We start from the raw sequence: 19,688 nt of genomic DNA on the forward strand, positions 1-19,688 counted from the left end.
GGCCAACATCGTGATGCTGAAATAAATTTTGACCAACGGGACTGTAACTATATAACCACGGCATCAGAACATATAAACTTGACACCTTGCATGGTATGATTTACTGCGATATTTATCTGTAGGAAATGAATTGAAGGATTACTTGAGTTGGATCCCCCTGTGGGTGAGGGCGGTAGAATGACACCCACGATATGCCCAGCCTGTCGTAAGAGGCGACGAAGAGGGGCTCCGTAAGCTCTCAACGTGGAAGCGTGGGTTGGCGACCACAGGGTCCTGAGCTGAGTCCTGGAAAACTTAGGACGAGGAATAACATCATTCGCAAACTAGCCGGCACAACATGGGGTGCTGATGCAAGTACTCTTCGCATGACAAGCCTTGCGCTGGTCTACTCTGTTGCCGAATACTGTGCACCGGTATGGTATAGAAGTGCTCATGTCCACAGAGTGGATACTCAGCTCAGTGAGACCTTAAGGATCGTAACGGGCACATTAGATCACCCCCAGTGCCATGGTTGCACGTACTGGCAAGTATACCTCCTCCACAACTGAGAAGACAACAAGCTGCTGCCCAAACTTGGAAAACTCTCATCTGACCTGACTTTAAACACCTTCCGATTCAGTCAGTGCAGAGTAATCCACCAACCACGCGTCTGAAATCCAGGAAGCCTATTTGGGATGATAACATTATTAAGCAGCCAGGGTCTTTCAACATCAACAAAGTCTGGAAGGAAGGGTGGAGAGAGTTCCCATCATCTCGTAAAATCAAATTAGATGATCCATCCCAGCACGTTCGAGGAACTGATCTACCAAGGGCTACGTGGTGCCAACTAAACCGCGTACGAACTGGTCATGGTAGGTGCAAAGCAACGCTGCACAAATGGGGATGGCTAGATTCACCTGCTTGCGACTGTGGAGCTCAAGAGCAGACGATGAACCACATCATTCGGGAGTGTCCACAGCGTAGCTTCACAGGTGTTTGGGAAGAGTTCATGAAAGCATCAACTCCAGCGCTTTCCTGGCTGAAGAGTCTTGATATTCATTTTTAATTCACTACGTACATATTTGTGTTAAATAATGTAGAACATTTGTTCCATACGAAATATATATATATAGCAGAGTCCTGGTATTGCTTCCTCTTACTTGTGTCAGGCTCCTCGCTTTTAACCATCCTATCCGACCTCCCTTGGTCACATCTTGTTCTTTTCCTACCCCGGCGGTATTAGGTTTCCGAGGCCTAGGAAGTCTTTCACTTTCACGCCGTTCGTGGCCCTTGTCTTTCTTTGGCAGATATCTTTATATTTCGAAATGTCGGATCCCTTCCACTTTTCCTCTCTGATTAGTGTTATGTAGAGGATGGTTGCTCAGTTGTACTTCCTCTTAAAACAATTATCACCACCACCACCACCGTTACTTGAGTTCTAAATACAGAGGCACCATTGTTGGCAGAAATGGGTACTGAACCACAGTGCTGCCATCACGCAGAGAAACAATTCACCAAGGTTAAGTTTGGTATTCGCTGATTCATAATCTCTCTGGCCATCCGTGTTTACGTTAGTCTCCTGTAAAGTTGTACATGTTTGTGCATGAGTGGAAAGATTCAGCACCTACAGTTCTATGGATATAGACATATTAAGAGACGTAACTTCCCCGTCATCATCAACAGCGTTATATGCCCTCTCTTCATCTGAACACGGTGGAAAGGTTTGGTACTGAATCCAGGAATATGGTAGGCTATCTAGTGATTAAAAATTGTATAGGCCTAACTCCACCTCTCCTACCCTGGCGTCCAATATTCTGATGGTGAAGTTTTTTCGAGCAACGGGACTCAAACCGACTAACCACGGTGTGGCCACCAGTGAGCTCAAAATACACGCAATTATGGTACATAATACAAAAGAGTCCATAATATCTTTACAACGTAGACGAAGAAATCCCGACAATTCTTATATTTTATGTATAACCTTTTCTAAGCATTAATATGTTTATTTCCACAGAATTCATTGTGCTAAATCTTTGCCCTCATGCACAAATAGGTCCAACTTTACACAAGACTTTCTTAATCTATGGCATTAGAGTAAAATTGCATGTCATTTTTTTAAAGGTTAATATGGCAAAGTAATCGCATTTAGATCGTCCCACCAATGCAAGACACTCGTAATTATAGAACAATATTTTAGAGGATACCTCCTGGGAAAAAGTGAGCAAGAGTACAAATGCGTCGTTTTGATTGAGTAAATAAACGTATGTCTACTTGCATTACTTTTCACTGTCAGCGTTCATATAAATTTGTTTATGCATTAGTGAATAATAATACTTAATGCATTTTTACCCAGTGCCTAAACACTGAAGATTTAGAAGACTTTGCTGAGTAAATATTCGTAATTTGTATATTGTTTTCAATCAGAATTATGTATGTCATGTAATTGGGGAAATCTTCACGTGTTCAGTAAAACTGTTTTACCTTCTTGAACAAACACAGCAACAAAATAAAACTACTTATGTGCACTTAATTATTTTTAGCTCCTCTAATATTATCATGAAGCGAGCATAAGTAGGTAGCTCGCAGGCGACAATAAAAATCCACAGTTTTAGCCCTTCAGGTAAGCAACTCAATATTGAAAACATCCTAGGGATATTAGCTGCGAATTTTTAAATAAAATTTAATGAAATATGAGAATACATTCTTTATTTATTCCAAAAAATTCAAACCTTTCCTTAATCAACGTTATCCGGTAGATTAGATTAGCAGTTTGCCTTTATCTATCACTAATATGAGCTTAGCCTACAAGGAATAAAAAGCCTGCCCAATAGCCACTCATAGTTGTCCGCCCTGTGGGTGCTATATTTGCCGCTAGAGGCGCTGCAATTCAACCTCACATGAACACGTCGGTTGGCGGTATTTCTACACACTGTATGCTTACTGGTGACGAAAGTTGAATGTTAATACCGATAGAAATAATGAAACTCAATAATGATTTTGTTTTGTTTTGTCCGAATCCTTGGCTGAATGGTCAGCGTCGAGGCCTTCGTTTCAAAAGGTCCCGGATTCGATTGCCGGCCGGATGGGTGATTATAATCACGTCTAATTAATTCTTCTGGCTCGGGGACTGGTGTTTGTGTTTGTTGATATAGTGATTACTAGACCTCGGATTTTTAGGTGCTAAAATATTATTTTAACTGCCTAAAACAGACTCTCAAATAGGCTCTACAGTATTTTTAGGCAACTGCAGTTTTACGTATCTTAATATGAATTATTTAAAACACCGTGTTGTTGTTAAAGTGATAATAATTCGTTATGGGGAAATATAAAACAAGTTTCACTCACCTCTTGCTGCAAACGCCGCAGAATATAATTTTACCGATGTGAAACGGGTAAACTCTTTTAAATTGAGGATGAATTGGAACCTGACACTTTCTGCTTAATTCGCACACTGGCCAAATGGGAAAAGGATATAGTTAAAATACGTCAATCATATTACGCTGGTGTACTGCTGCGTTCCGTTTTGTAAACAAGGCTCTAGAAATAAAGTTCCTGGAACTAGTTTCCATGAATTCCCTTGCTAAGATCCAACTAGAGAATTATGGATTAAAGCAATAAACAGACCATGTATGGTACAGTAAATACGCAGACCATGAGACGGCAAAAATTAGGTTACTTATTATTATTGCTCCTATTCTGGTGATAATAATTTCCTTATTCTGTTGTGTAGGTGGTACCAAGAATAAGTTATGGAACCTTAGTGACCGCTCCGTCGAGTGCTGCAATGGCATATATTGGAGGGTATTTGGTAAGAGTTGTCGAAGACCACATGCCATGTCAAGAGTGTGTTGATAAAATTAGTAGTATCCAGAGTCCATCTCCACTAACGTCATTAATAAAAATCAAAGACAGAGGTGGTCTCAGGTATCCAAAGCCAAGTTTTGTTTCACTGTTGATGAAACTGGGACAAGTAAGGGACGAAATGTTATCGGTAAAGCTGGGCAGTCCAAAAACAGCACAAACATTAACCGAAATACTGTTGCCACGTGTTGCTAAAAATCCTATTCTACAGTGTGGGAAAAGTGATCATCCTGAGGAACAAAGCAGAATAATACTGCAGAAGTTTCTGCACCTCTCTGTCACCAACTACGCTAATGGCATGACAGATGAGTATCGCCGAGAATACTTCTTGATAAGAAAAACAATTTATGAGAAGAAAATATCAAGGAAAATAGTTAAAGTCGTTCCTTTTCACTGAAAATCTATGGTGCGGTAGTAAAAATATCTAGTGCACACCTTACATCCTTTAAATGCCAGACATAAATTTCGTCAGTTATCTGTGTTGTCTGAAATGAAAATCCACAGCTGAATTGAACTCCTAGGGGTAAAAGGTGAACATATATTATTTTCTACTTCATTCTGCTCAGTAACGTATATAATATACAGGAAGTATAGTGTAGAGGTAAATTTGTGCTGGTTTTAACTCCCGTTACCAATGGTACTGAGTGCTGATGTGAGGTGGTATACTAGCGCTGCAGTGGTCAAGACGCGCACTGCCAGGCGGACACTGTTTCTGAAGAGAGCACTGCGAGTGAGCAGGCTTTGTATTCCTTGTAGGCTGCATTGTTTCACTTAAGCACCACTACGAGCACTAATGTGAGTCAATGCAGAGTTTCACTTAAGAACCACTATGGGTGCTAATGTGAGTCAATGCAGAGTTTCACTTAAGCACCACTACGGGCGCTAATGTGAGTCAATGCAGAGTTTCACTTAAGCACCACTAAGAGCGCTAATGTGAGTCAATGCATTGTTTCACTGAAGCACCACTACGAGCGCTAATGTGAGTCAATGCAGAGTTTCACTTAAGCACCAATAAGAGCGCTAATGTGAGTCAATGCAGAGTTTCACTTAAGCACCACTACGAGCACTAATGTGAGTCAATGCAGAGTTTCACTTAAGCACCACTAAGAGCGCTAATGTGAGACAACGCAGAGTTTTACTTAAGCACCACTACGAGCACTAATGTGAGTCAATGCAGAGTTTCACTTAAGCACCACTAAGAACGCTAATGTGAGTCAATGCAGAGTTTTACTTAAGCACCACTACGAGCACTAATGTGAGTCAATGCAGAGTTTCATTTAAGCACCACTACGAGCACTAATGTGAGTCAATGCAGAGTTTCACTTAAGCACCACTACGAGCACTAATGTGAGTCAATGCAGAGTTTCACTTAAGCACCACTACGAGCACTAATGTGAGTCAATGCAGAGTTTCACTTAAGCACCACTACGAGCACTAATGTGAGTCAATGCAGAGTTTCACTTAAGCACCACTACGAGCACTAATGTGAGTCAATGCAGAGTTTCACTTAAGCACCACTACGAGCACTAATGTGAGTCAATGCAGAGTTTCACTTAAGCACCACTACGAGCACTAATGTGAGTCAATGCAGAGTTTCACTTAAGCACCACTACGAGCACTAATGTGAGTCAATGCAGAGTTTCACTTAAGCACCACTACGAGCACTAATGTGAGTCAATGCAGAGTTTCACTTAAGCACCACTACGAGCGCTAATGTGAGTCAATGCAGAGTTTCACTTAAGCACCACTACGAGCACTAATGTGAGTCAATGCAGAGTTTCACTTAAGCACCACTACGAGCACTAATGTGAGTTAATGCAGAGTTTCACTTAAGCACCACTACGAGCACTAATGTGAGTCAATGCAGAGTTTCACTTAAGCACCACTAAGAGCGCTAATTTGAGTCAATGCAGAGTTTTACTTAAGCACCACTACGAGCACTAATGTGAGTCAATGCAGAGTTTCACTTAAGCACCACTACGAGCACTAATGTGAGTCAATGCAGAGTTTCACTTAAGCACCACTACGAGCACTAATGTGAGTTAATGCAGAGTTTCACTTAAGCACCACTACGAGCACTAATGTGAGTCAATGCAGAGTTTCACTTAAGCACCACTACGAGCACTAATGTGAGTCAATGCAGAGTTTCACTTAAGCACCACTACGAGCACTAATGTGAGTCAATGCAGAGTTTCACTTAAGCACCACTACGAGCGCTAATGTGAGTCAATGCAGAGTTTCACTTAAGCACCACTACGAGCACTAATGTGAGTCAATGCAGAGTTTCACTTAAGCACCACTACGAGCACTAATGTGAGTTAATGCAGAGTTTCACTTAAGCACCACTACGAGCACTAATGTGAGTCAATGCAGAGTTTCACTTAAGCACCACTAAGAGCGCTAATTTGAGTCAATGCAGAGTTTTACTTAAGCACCACTACGAGCACTAATGTGAGTCAATGCAGAGTTTCACTTAAGCACCACTACGAGCACTAATGTGAGTCAATGCAGAGTTTCACTTAAGCACCACTAAGAGCGCTAATGTGAGTCAACGCAGAGTTTCACTTAAGCACCACTACGAGCGCTAATGTGAGTCAATGCAGAGTTTCACTTAAGCACCACTACGAGCACTAATGTGAGTTAATGCAGAGTTTCACTTAAGCACCACTACGAGCACTAATGTGAGTCAATGCAGAGTTTCACTTAAGCACCACTAAGAGCGCTAATTCGAGTCAATGCAGAGTTTTACTTAAGCACCACTACGAGCACTAATGTGAGTCAATGCAGAGTTTCACTTAAGCACCACTACGAGCACTAATGTGAGTCAATGCAGAGTTTCACTTAAGCACCACTACGAGCACTAATGTGAGTCAATGCAGAGTTTCACTTAAGCACCACTACGAGCACTAATGTGAGTCAATGCAGAGTTTCACTTAAGCACCACTACGAGCACTAATGTGAGTCAATGCAGAGTTTCACTTAAGCACCACTAAGAGCGCTAATTTGAGTCAATGCAGAGTTTTACTTAAGCACCACTACGAGCACTAATGTGAGTCAATGCAGAGTTTCACTTAAGCACCACTACGAGCACTAATGTGAGTCAATGCAGAGTTTCACTTAAGCACCACTACGAGCACTAATGTGAGTCAATGCAGAGTTTCACTTAAGCACCACTACGAGCACTAATGTGAGTCAATGCAGAGTTTCACTTAAGCACCACTACGAGCACTAATGTGAGTCAATGCAGAGTTTCACTTAAGCACCACTACGAGCACTAATGTGAGTCAATGCAGAGTTTCACTTAAGCACCACTACGAGCGCTAATGTGAGTCAATGCAGAGTTTCACTTAAGCACCACTACGAGCACTAATGTGAGTCAATGCAGAGTTTCACTTAAGCACCACTACGAGCACTAATGTGAGTCAATGCAGAGTTTCACTTAAGCACCACTACGAGCACTAATGTGAGTCAATGCAGAGTTTCACTTAAGCACCACTAAGAGCGCTAATTTGAGTCAATGCAGAGTTTTACTTAAGCACCACTACGAGCACTAATGTGAGTCAATGCAGAGTTTCACTTAAGCACCACTACGAGCACTAATGTGAGTCAATGCAGAGTTTCACTTAAGCACCACTACGAGCACTAATGTGAGTCAATGCAGAGTTTCACTTAAGCACCACTACGAGCACTAATGTGAGTCAATGCAGAGTTTCACTTAAGCACCACTACGAGCACTAATGTGAGTCAATGCAGAGTTTCACTTAAGCACCACTACGAGCACTAATGTGAGTCAATGCAGAGTTTCACTTAAGCACCACTACGAGCGCTAATGTGAGTCAATGCAGAGTTTCACTTAAGCACCACTACGAGCACTAATGTGAGTCAATGCAGAGTTTCACTTAAGCACCACTACGAGCACTAATGTGAGTTAATGCAGAGTTTCACTTAAGCACCACTACGAGCACTAATGTGAGTCAATGCAGAGTTTCACTTAAGCACCACTAAGAGCGCTAATTTGAGTCAATGCAGAGTTTTACTTAAGCACCACTACGAGCACTAATGTGAGTCAATGCAGAGTTTCACTTAAGCACCACTACGAGCACTAATGTGAGTCAATGCAGAGTTTCACTTAAGCACCACTACGAGCACTAATGTGAGTCAATGCAGAGTTTCACTTAAGCACCACTACGAGCACTAATGTGAGTCAATGCAGAGTTTCACTTAAGCCCCACTACGAGCACTAATGTGAGTCAATGCAGAGTTTCACTTAAGCACCACTAAGAGCGCTAATTTGAGTCAATGCAGAGTTTTACTTAAGCACCACTACGAGCACTAATGTGAGTCAATGCAGAGTTTCACTTAAGCACCACTACGAGCACTAATGTGAGTCAATGCAGAGTTTCACTTAAGCACCACTACGAGCACTAATGTGAGTCAATGCAGAGTTTCACTTAAGCACCACTACGAGCACTAATGTGAGTCAATGCAGAGTTTCACTTAAGCACCACTACGAGCACTAATGTGAGTCAATGCAGAGTTTCACTTAAGCACCACTACGAGCACTAATGTGAGTCAATGCAGAGTTTCACTTAAGCACCACTACGAGCGCTAATGTGAGTCAATGCAGAGTTTCACTTAAGCACCACTACGAGCACTAATGTGAGTCAATGCAGAGTTTCACTTAAGCACCACTACGAGCACTAATGTGAGTCAATGCAGAGTTTCACTTAAGCACCACTACGAGCACTAATGTGAGTCAATGCAGAGTTTCACTTAAGCACCACTAAGAGCGCTAATTTGAGTCAATGCAGAGTTTTACTTAAGCACCACTACGAGCACTAATGTGAGTCAATGCAGAGTTTCACTTAAGCACCACTACGAGCACTAATGTGAGTCAATGCAGAGTTTTACTTAAGCACCACTACGAGCACTAATGTGAGTCAATGCAGAGTTTCACTTAAGCACCACTACGAGCACTAATGTGAGTCAATGCAGAGTTTCACTTAAGCACCACTACGAGCACTAATGTGAGTCAATGCAGAGTTTCACTTAAGCACCACTACGAGCACTAATGTGAGTCAATGCAGAGTTTCACTTAAGCACCACTAAGAGCGCTAATGTGAGTCAACGCAGAGTTTCACTTAAGCACCACTACGAGCACTAATGTGAGACAATGCAGAGTTTCACTTAAGCCCTTATAACAACGTTCGGTGAGAACATTTTTCAAAAAATGAAGAATTGAACCAAGGAACACGTCACAGAAAGAATAATGTAAATAAATTCATTTGGCTAGGAGTTTAGTCAAAAAGAAAACGAGTTAAGAAACAAACGATTTTAGGCTGTTTTTCCGGAACTGCACATAGGCCGGAATTGATTTTCGAAATTTAAAATTTTTGTTTGATTGAGCTATCCATAACTCATAAATTGAAACCTTTTCTGGCTCTTTATTTATTCTACTTTCGAAGTTCCTAAGCAATAAAGAGCTAAGCAAGGAGTAGCAATATAAAGTAGGCTAGTGTAGGCTAGTGGTTGATATTGTTACTCGTGCTTCTGCCGTGGGTTTTTGAAAATTAAAGATTAACTTCTTAAGTGCGAATTTGAAATTACTGTGTGATATCAGTAACCTAAGTGGAATATTAGTTGTAAGAAACACGTTTGGAAAGTGAGGCAGTGTTATACCGAGACGCTGAGCTAACCACTAAGATCTAGTATCGAGCATGAAATACGTTTATGTGTTACTAGGGTGAATAAGAGCTTCGTTATTATTGCGTGTGTTTAATGCGAAGTCTTATTAATGTTTCCTTTTTAATGTGAACGGTTTGTCAGAATTATGTACCTTATGAACCCATGTGTGAATATGTGTTATAGTGCCTTTAGATCCAATATTTGTGCATCAGGGAATTTGGAGAACATTAATTGTATACACATTTATAGGTTTTTTTTTTTTTTTTTTTGCGAGTGTATTACTGTAAAATTATTTATAAGTATTGAAACTGGGTGATAACAAGCTGAGTGCCATTGTTCACAATTGTTCATGTTGGGTGTATGTGGTGATCCGTTGTATCTGAGATAGAAACAGACAAACCATACTCCATATATTTAAGTGTTCGAGCAGTTATTCGCAATTCTTATGTACATTGGTTTAATGTTTAATGACCAGCCATACAGCTCGTTAGTGTTGCATAATAGTGTTACGTAGCCCATGAAGCCGTTGTGAGCCATTGCTGAACAGTCGATAGTGACGGTTACAGTTGGAAATCACGGACTAGTAGATAACAAAACTGCCTAATTACAATTTTAGAAGATATTTTGGCAGTGTCATATGAATGCGGGTTTACACGTATGAACCAATTAGGGAATGTGTGTGAAATCCGAAATGTGTGAACTGAAGTTTTGACCGAAAGCACAAATACGAAGTTTTTTTGAAAAGTTCGTTAAGGCCTTGTTTAATATCAATTTCATGGCTATGTGATATTTGCTGTGTACGATGTAATTATTTAAAGCAGAGCTACATAATCTTCTGAACTTTCAACTTTCTGTTTTTCAAAACATTAAGGTGAATAAGTCGTTCATTACATGAAAATGTTACCACATTTTAAAAGGCATTGTAACGGTTTCGTTTGAGTTCCTGTAATTTTGTCGACCTTGGTTTAAACTGAAGTGAACATGTGTCACCAGAGATAGGAATACAACCCAGATTAGCACATCTTCATAATCCACTCGCCACCAGAGGGAAGGACCAGCAGGTCGAATGAACGAACAATGGCAAGAAAGGAAGCACCAAAACACCCCCGGTTCAAAGCCCCCTGAAGGAGAACATACCAGAAGAGATTCAGGCCATGCAACCCCTGCTCATTTTTCACCCTTCATAGGACCCAATCGGGAAAGATCAACAAATGAAAACGAGCAAGTTTGGACAGAAGCTGTAAGGAGGAACGCACCATCAACCCCAGGTACAAAGGCCCATTCATGAAGCAACCTCAAAGCCGGATTAAGAAATGCCTGGCTATACGTGGGGAAACTGCACGAAACAACAACCGCAGAAGATGTGTTATATTTTCTGCGGTTAGGAGGCATAACATGCAAGGAGTTGACAACACTGGGAGGCAATAACGCTTTCCTGATTGGAATAGACTTTCAGGAAAAGGAGAAAGCTTGTGAACCGTCCTTTTGGCCAAAAGACGTCACAGTGCGAGGATATCGATTTCGCCCCTCACAACGTCACAGGGACTCGATAAACAAAGGATAATAAAATGGGTACCAGCCAAAAACTGACCGTCTTACTGTGGAACACCGAAGGATTGAAAAGCGTAGCAAAGATCTCTACTAATCAAGTACTTTTCAAAAGTGATACAGTTATCCTAACAGAAACCTTTCTAACTGAACCCATGGACGTTCCGGGCTACTACGGAGTGCACGCTCTGGCAACCCAAAAGCAGGAAGGCCGACCCTCAGGGGGTGTCTCCTGTCTTTATAACAAAAAAATGGGCAAAGTAACGAAAACACACACAGAGGACAACGTGTTATTGTCTTCACAACAAATATCACAATCGTAGGACTTTACATACAGTCACAATCATCAATGGAAGATGCGTTTGAGTCAGTTGCCCGAGCAGTCTCTCTAATCGAGTCTGAAGAAAATGTTATAATTGCTGGGGATATAAACTGCAGGCTAGACAAGCCGGACCATAAAAGCGAGTTAACCTTCAATCTAATGACAGAAGAGAATTTCAAACTGGTAAACAGCAAAGACCTTCTAACGTACTTTGCGCACAACGGTGCAAGTGCCATAGATCTAGTGTTTATCAAGGGAAGATCACTAAGCTCTATATCACAAGGTGGACTCTGGTCGCCGGCCAACACTCCGCTCAGGAAGCACATTCCCATTAAGACATACATTGAAATTAAATCAACAGTAAAGGAAGCACAAAATACCAACACAGCACCCACACTGGCGAGAAAAATCACTGAAAACAGGACGGAGAACTTACGGAAGGGTGTGGAGGAAGCGATGCACCACCTTAAAACCAACAACCTCGATCTGGCTGTAAAAACCATAGAAGACAGCATTAGGTCAGTCACCGTCCTCTATAGGAAAAGACACACGAAGCCATGGTTTGACAGGGAATGCTATGAACTAAGACGTATAAGACTGCAAGCCCTCTATAAAGCGAGATATATAGCGGAGATACAGAGGACATTAAGGAATACTCAATGAAACGCAAAAAGTACAAGCTAAAAGATAGAAAACGACATCATCAGGAATAAGAAGCAGAACAATTGGTCGAAGAAGCGAACAGAGACCTGTACGTTGTCTTAAAACGGAACAAAGTCCCTCAAACCACGACAATACAAATGGACGTGTGGGAAAACCATTTCAATAACATCCTCAATCTGAAGTACACCACTCCAACCGCAAGTGTATCAACACGAACAGGAAGTCAACCAAAGTTGGACCCAATCCCAATAACGACTTATGAGGTAAAACAAGCCATATCAAAAACCAAAAGCAGGAAAGCTGCTGGTCCTGATGGGATCTACAATGAACTTATCGAGGCAACCGAAGACGTACTCCTAGAAGTGTGGACTGAGTTATTTAACGTGTGTATAGACAGCGCACAAATACCTGAATCTTGGAGCAAGTCCATGATAAAAGTAATCTATAAAGGGAAAGGAGACAACATGGACCCAAACTCATTTAGAGGCATCGCCCTAGAAAACAATGCTTTCAAGATCTTTATGAGAATAATCACTGACCGATTAGTGAGGGGAACGGACAATCTCCTTCCTGAACGTCAGTATGGCTTCAGAAAACATCGCTCGATACTGCAGGCAGTAACGAACCTAATAAGTGAAATAGAACAGGCCTTAAGATTTCCAAACGGAAAATACTACGCAGTATTCATCGACTACACGAAACCTTTCGACACCCTAAACAGAAAAGTAGTGATTGAGAAACTATCACAAATGATTGGAGAAACACACAGCATTACAGTCCTTCTGAAGAACATTCTAGAATACAACAGAGTTAATATAAGTTATGGCATCTCTCTTTCCCAAGATATTTACCAGACCAATGGAGTAATGCAGGGAGACCTAATTAATCCAATACTATTCAACATTGCAACTGCAGACGTATCGAAAATAGTAGAATTCACTGAAACAGTATCACAACACATATACGCTGACGACATGGTAATTGGGTCATCCAACTTGGAAGACCATCAGGAAGCAGTGAACAAGCTAGAAACATGGGCAGAAGAAAATGATCTGCAGATAAACGAATCTAAGACAGTAATGATGATCTTCAGAAAGGGAGGAAGAGCTGCAACAAAGGACAAAATTAAATTTCAGAACAGAGACCTAAACATAACGAATTCTTTCAAATACCTTGGAATAATCTTACAAACGACAATCAACTCCTACAGAATGCACATAAAGGAAAGGACAACAACAGCCATCAAAGCGATATATTGAATTAAAGACCTCCAAAAATTTTCTTTAAAAACAGCACTAGAGTTATTTTATGCTGCAATAAGCCCAATTGCCATTTATGGCATTGAAATTATTTGGGAAAAGTTATCTGTGGCTGACCTTAGGGCTCTGGAGAAACTAAAAGGCAGGTGTGCCTACGAACACAAAGTCCAGGTTAGTGTACGAACTTTGTAAAAGAATCATTCTATATCGAGGATCTAAGAATCAGTCTAGCTCTGCCCTTCACAAGACAAAGCGCAAAGATAATTGAAGAGAGAAGAATGAAACGAGCCCAAATCGAGCTCGAATTCTATGCCACCGACGCCATGCTGGAGCGAAAATAGACAAAAGCGAACTACGAACAGCGACATGTAGTTACAAGAATAACAGTCCATGGCTTCCACCATAAGCTGTGTGCGACTAAGCGATTCCATGAGGTGAACGACGAGTGTGTGTGTGCTCTCTATGTGAGGAAGTGTGTGATCGCTACCACATACTTAAGTGCAATCAAAGAACAAGATCAATCAACGAATACAGTAAAAGACAATTAACTATCAAACTCTTTGCACATTTGTGCGGATTTCACTTATTATTATTATTATTTATTTATTCAACTTTCTGCACAATTGAGAAAATGGCTTAATTTTACGTTTGTCCTAGTATGGAGACCCCTGCGTTGCCTGCTAAGATATGTTTTCAACATTGAACTGCTATATTACATCAAATGCCATTGTTCTGTATCCATTTCTCTTCACATATTTGCATCAAGTATGTTCGCAATACAAATTCCTGATTTATTGAAAACATTGTTATATATAACGCCATACAGTCTTGTGCTTCATGCCCTCACATTAAAACAGAGCTTTTTAAAAGAATAGTCTGTCGTTTATTTCCTTCATGTTTTATGTACCATTTGTTTTCTTCAACTTAATGTCTCTTGATCACTTTGAGCCTCTACTTTCTCCTCGTACTCTGCCAGCTGTAGAAGCATTTCGCCATAACATTAATGATTCCACGTTAAAATAATCCTCTCACGTGCGCAGTAAAGGTCCTTTTGTTTTTCTGTGACGTCAGACGCGAGTGCCCATTGCAATATTCAGCAACACTTAGGCGTAGAGGCGTCTATTACAATACGATGTCTGTAAATACCAAAACGTGCGAGCGCAATGCGATAAAGCCAGTCTCCTCAGAAATTACGTCAACTGAAGCCGTACAACACCACCATTGAAATAGGTTTTATTAACTCTAGCCATCAACTAGGTGTTATAAGAGGTTAATGTTCAACTGTGCTTAATTTCACATGGATGAAAATAGAGGAAATGTTAGACAACACTACAGCAGAACGATTTAAATCGTTGCCAAAGATGAAGCTTACGGTTATTTAAGTTGACTAGTTAGCTCTCTCTGTGAATCAGTGGCAAAGTTCAGGCCTCGGAATCTCAAGATCGTGTGTTTAAACCCGGCAAAGATAATGTAGTCGGATTCTTCAAATACGGGAAACGTCCATTCGATACTTATTGTCTAACAATGTCGGCATGTGAAAGATCTCTGGTGACACACTTGGTGTTAACCCGACAAAATTAATTAAAACTCCACCATGGATTGCGTAACATAGATCCGTTTTAGACTGTAATCTGTTAGGATTAAATAGAACAACGAGATTGACCGAAAGGCAGCATACATGGCATCTGATAAAAAAAGCCTACACACAGTAACAATTATTATTATTATTTTGATTCGTTGTGCCCAACTGTAGTGCGCGTTTGAACTTATTTTGCACAATGTTTCTTCTTCTTTTCTTGCCAATATCTCTTCATTTTTTCACTGTGTTCCTTTCTGCGTGTTTCTGTCCAGCCTGTATTTTTTCTTGTTGGTTTCTCTGCAAATTTTTGTTTGTTTACTAAGCTTCTAAATTTCATTCTATCTTGAATGGTTTCGTCTTCAATACCCATTTCTTGTAGATCTTCATGAATTTCTGCTAACCAATTGTTGCGGATTTTCAGGGTTAGAGCTAGATTTAGAATTTTCTTTGGCAGCCTGTTGTTATCCATTCTGTGTAGGTGTCCGTAGAATTTTAGTCGTCTCGTTTTGATGGTATCTGTGAATTTTTTGTGAATTGAAAAATTTCGTGTGGTTTCTTTTTCATCCAAATTCTATTTTCGAACTTTGGTCCTAGGATTTTTCTGAGAATTGTCCTCTCTTGTTTCTCAATGCTCTTCATTTGTGACCTGCCGCCAATGATCAGTGTTTCAGATGCATAAAGTGCCTCTGGTTTGATGACTGTATTGTAGTGTCGTAATTTTGCATTTTTTTATATACATCTTTTGTTGTACCTGTTCCATGTGATTTTGTAAGCCCTTTGCAGTTTAGCAGTTCTTTCTTTGTTAACTAAGCAATCAAGGTGAATTTTGTCTTTAAGAAGTCTACCAATGTTTATATCTTTAGTTTATTTTCTCCATTCACGAATCACTTTTTCCAAAACTAAATTGAATACAGTAGTAGTGGGGATAGTCCATCTCCCTGTCGGCCACCAGTTCTGATTTCGAACGGTTCAGAAATTTCTCCCAAGAAAACTTTTGATGTTGTGTTGGTCAGAGTTTGTTTAATCAATTCCCTCGTTTTCCTGTCGACTTGAAATTCCTCTAGTATGTACGTATGTATGTGTGTATGTATGTATGTATTATTATTATTATTATTATTATTATTATTATTATTATTATTATTATTATTATTATTATTATTATTACTGCGTGAAAAGTTTGGATTACGTGGTCAAGTCAATGCTTTATTTTATTTATTTATTTATTTATTTATTTATTTATTTATTTATTTATTTATTTATTTATTTATTTATTTATTTATTTATTTATTTATTTATTTATTTATTATTTATTTATTTGCATCAAGGGCAAGAATATTTCTCCATTAAAACAAACCGTGAAAGAATGGTGCAACAACATATTACGGGCCTTAGCTTGCCAAGACGACTGCTGCCCAGCCACATGGCCATATGGACAACAGGTGATCAGCGTGACGATATCGTCATCCGTATTACTTTGCTTTCCCGGCTGGGTCCACTCCCTCTCGTATCAGACAGCACTTCAGGCTGATTTAATCTCAGTCCAGTCCTCAGTCCAGAATTAAAATCTTTGGACAAGTCGGGAATCAAACCCGTTGCCTCTAGGTGAGAGGGTATCTTTTATAGAAATGAGATATCCATAGATACGAGTATATCGCAATGCCAAATGCAATAAAGTGAGAGTGAGAGGTGTGAATCCATAGTTTAAGTTAGAATTAGGAGGGAGTGACTCGGTCGTAATGAGTGTTTCCGAGCTATTTAAAATAGTTGTGTTTGATGTATATGAACCCATCATTTCCAAATGCATCAATGCGATCTTCCGAAGTACTCCTTATCCTTCCCATACATACACACATTATCATTATAGACCGTTGTGCCTTTCAGCGGTCAGTCTGCAAGCCTCTGTGAATTTACTAAACGTCGCCACGGTCCTCTATTTGCAACTAGTGCTGTGGCCTCATTTAGTTCTATACCTCATATCTTTAAATCGTTAGAAACAGAGTCTAACCATCGTCGTATTGAACTCCCCCTACTTCTCTTACCCTCCATAACAAAGTCCATTATCCTCCTAGGAAACCTATCCTCCTCCATTTGCCTCACATGACCCCACCACCGAAGCTGGTTTATGCGTACAGCTTCATCCATCGAGTTCATTTTTAAGTTAGCCTTCATTTCCTCATTCCCAGCACCCTCCTGCCATTGTTCCCACTTGTTTGTACCAGCAATCATTCTCGCTACTTTCATGTCTGTTACTTCTAACGTATGAATAAGATATCCTGAGTCCATGCAGCTTTCGCTCCCGTAAAGGAAAGTTGGTATGTAAAGATAGTTTTGTCCGAGAGCTGACTTCCTTCTTACAGAATACTGCTGATCGCAACTGCGAGCTCACTGCATTAGCTTCACTACACCTCGATTCAATCTCACTCTCCAATCATTGAAAAAAATTGTCTACATAGGAAGTTGTTCCGAATATACTTTTGCGCTAGTAGTAAGTATACCGTTAGGTCTCTGTTTCACTTGCTGAAATAAGCGACACGTCTGAATGACAGTCAAGCACACCAATATCAGTACGTCCACACTTCCATACCGGATGTTATAGTGTATGGAAAAAAGTCATAACTTTAATAAGGATCCATCCAGTAGTTTTGAATTATACTGGGTTACATAGTTTTACTTCGAAAATTTCCGGGTGTTCTAGAAAGTATTATTCCTGCTGAATTCGGAAATATAATTCGTTTTCGCTTGAGATTCCAATATCGAGAGGAAAAGGGAATTTTTGGATTAAAAGTTTACACAGAGTACTGTTCTTTATTATGCGAATGTGATAGAAGGACGTACGTAGAAAGAAACTAGTCTTCCCACTTAAGCCTAAAGAAAAAATGTTAAAGAATTACCTCTTGTGGATTCCCATACAATGATCTTGCCTCCTCAACTAGTGTTGGCTACTGAATGCATGATTCGAAGCAGTGTATCGATTCATTCAAGTGTTCGAGTGAATCGATTCACAGAAACGGCGAGCTCACGGCACACGATTCAGCTTACTCCCAGCGGACAGTGCTGAGTGGCGCACTCACTGGACGTTGACGGGGAGCCGAGCTTCCATTGCAGCGAGACAGTGAATCATAGCACATCGGAAGAATCGTGAACGAGCGCGGCTCAGTGAGACACAAGATACACACGGCTCCTTATCGGCTCACTGGACACGCGGAGAGCCGAGCTTCCGCTTCTGCGAGACATACAGTGAGCCATGGCACACCGAAAGAATCGTGAACGAGCACGGCTCAGTGAGACACATGGCTCCTTATCGGCACACTGGGCAGTTGGACACTGGCGGAGAGCCGAGCTTCCGCTGCAGCGAGACATGCAGTGAGCCATGGTACAGTACACTGAAAGAATCGTATGCTATAACGGATTCTCGAGCTCAGCTCATTTGAAAATAATACCCATTTGCATTCACTGTCCTCTTCTTACAGGGAGGTTTAAATAATATATGGTGTTATTTGCAGTGTTAAAAAGGTAGTCAAAACATAATTCAAAGTAGCTAGTAAGTAGGTAGGCTATTAGGTTATACTATTTATTAGTTTAATGAAACTTAGTATTATAACTTAGTTGACATTCGACAATTAAACTCTACTCTAGCCTGCCCTATGACTATGAGTCACGCTCATGACCATTGAAAAGTACCTGTTTTATATTGGGAAGAACGGTTCAGTATTCTCTCAGTTCATATGTCACATCGTTGCACAAGACTTCAATCATATGTGGACAGATGCAATAACTTACAGTAACCAACAGTATGTTGAATCAGAAAACACTACATCTCGGGTAGCCTATACAAAATATAACGATTTAAAAAAAATCCTCAGCTGATAGACAAATACATATTTTCAAAAATAACAGAGCGAGTTGTCTAGCGGTTAGTATCGCGTAGCTGTGCGCTTGCATTCGGGGGATGGTGGGTTCACCTGCTATACTGAAGAGGGGCCTTATGGGGGCATGGGAAGATTGGATTGGATAGACAAGGGAGAGGGAAGGAAGCGGCCGTGGCCGTAAGTTAGGTACCATCCTAGCATTTGCCTGGAGGAGAAATGAGAAACCACGGAAAACCACTTCCAGTATGGTTCAGGTGGGAATCGAACCCCCCTCTACTCATTTGACCTCCCGCTGAGTAGATCCCGTTCCAGTCCTAGTACAACTTTTCAAATTTCGTGCAGAGCTGGGAATCGAACCCGGGCCTCTGGGGGTGGCAGCAAATCACACTAACCACTACACCACAGAGGCGAACTATTTAGTTAGTTAGTTAGTTAGTTAGTTAGTTAGTTAGTTAGTTAGTTAGTTAGTTAGTTAGTTAGTTAGTTAGTTATTTTGCCACTGTTCTAGGCCATTAGGGCTGCTTATGTGGATGTTTTATAAGCAGGGCTGGAGGAGGATAGAATGGTTGGGATGTATGAATCCGCTTGACTGAACAACAGCCTGTTAGCGCAGTAAGTGTTCGAATAGATGGCCTTCTGCAGTAATGAACGTTTGAGCACGCCGTGTAGCTGCCATTTGGTATCTTTGTAGCATTGTAGGTGTTACGGATTCACAGGCTTCCTTAATGAGGTTTCGAAGTCTTTCAGGAATTTCCGGCTGCTGAGCGTATACTACATCCTTCAAATAGCCCCCTAAGAAGAAGTTCAGAGGCGTCGAATCGGGCGATCTAGCAGGCCAGGCCACAGGTCCTCCCCTTCCTATCCATCGACCGGAAAGTGTAACACTCAGGTAGTTGCGAACATCTGCTGACATGCGAGGGGGA

The sequence above is a fragment of the Anabrus simplex genome, chromosome 1, assembly GCF_040414725.1.
Source record: "Anabrus simplex isolate iqAnaSimp1 chromosome 1, ASM4041472v1, whole genome shotgun sequence".
Lineage (NCBI taxonomy): Eukaryota > Metazoa > Arthropoda > Insecta > Orthoptera > Tettigoniidae > Anabrus > Anabrus simplex.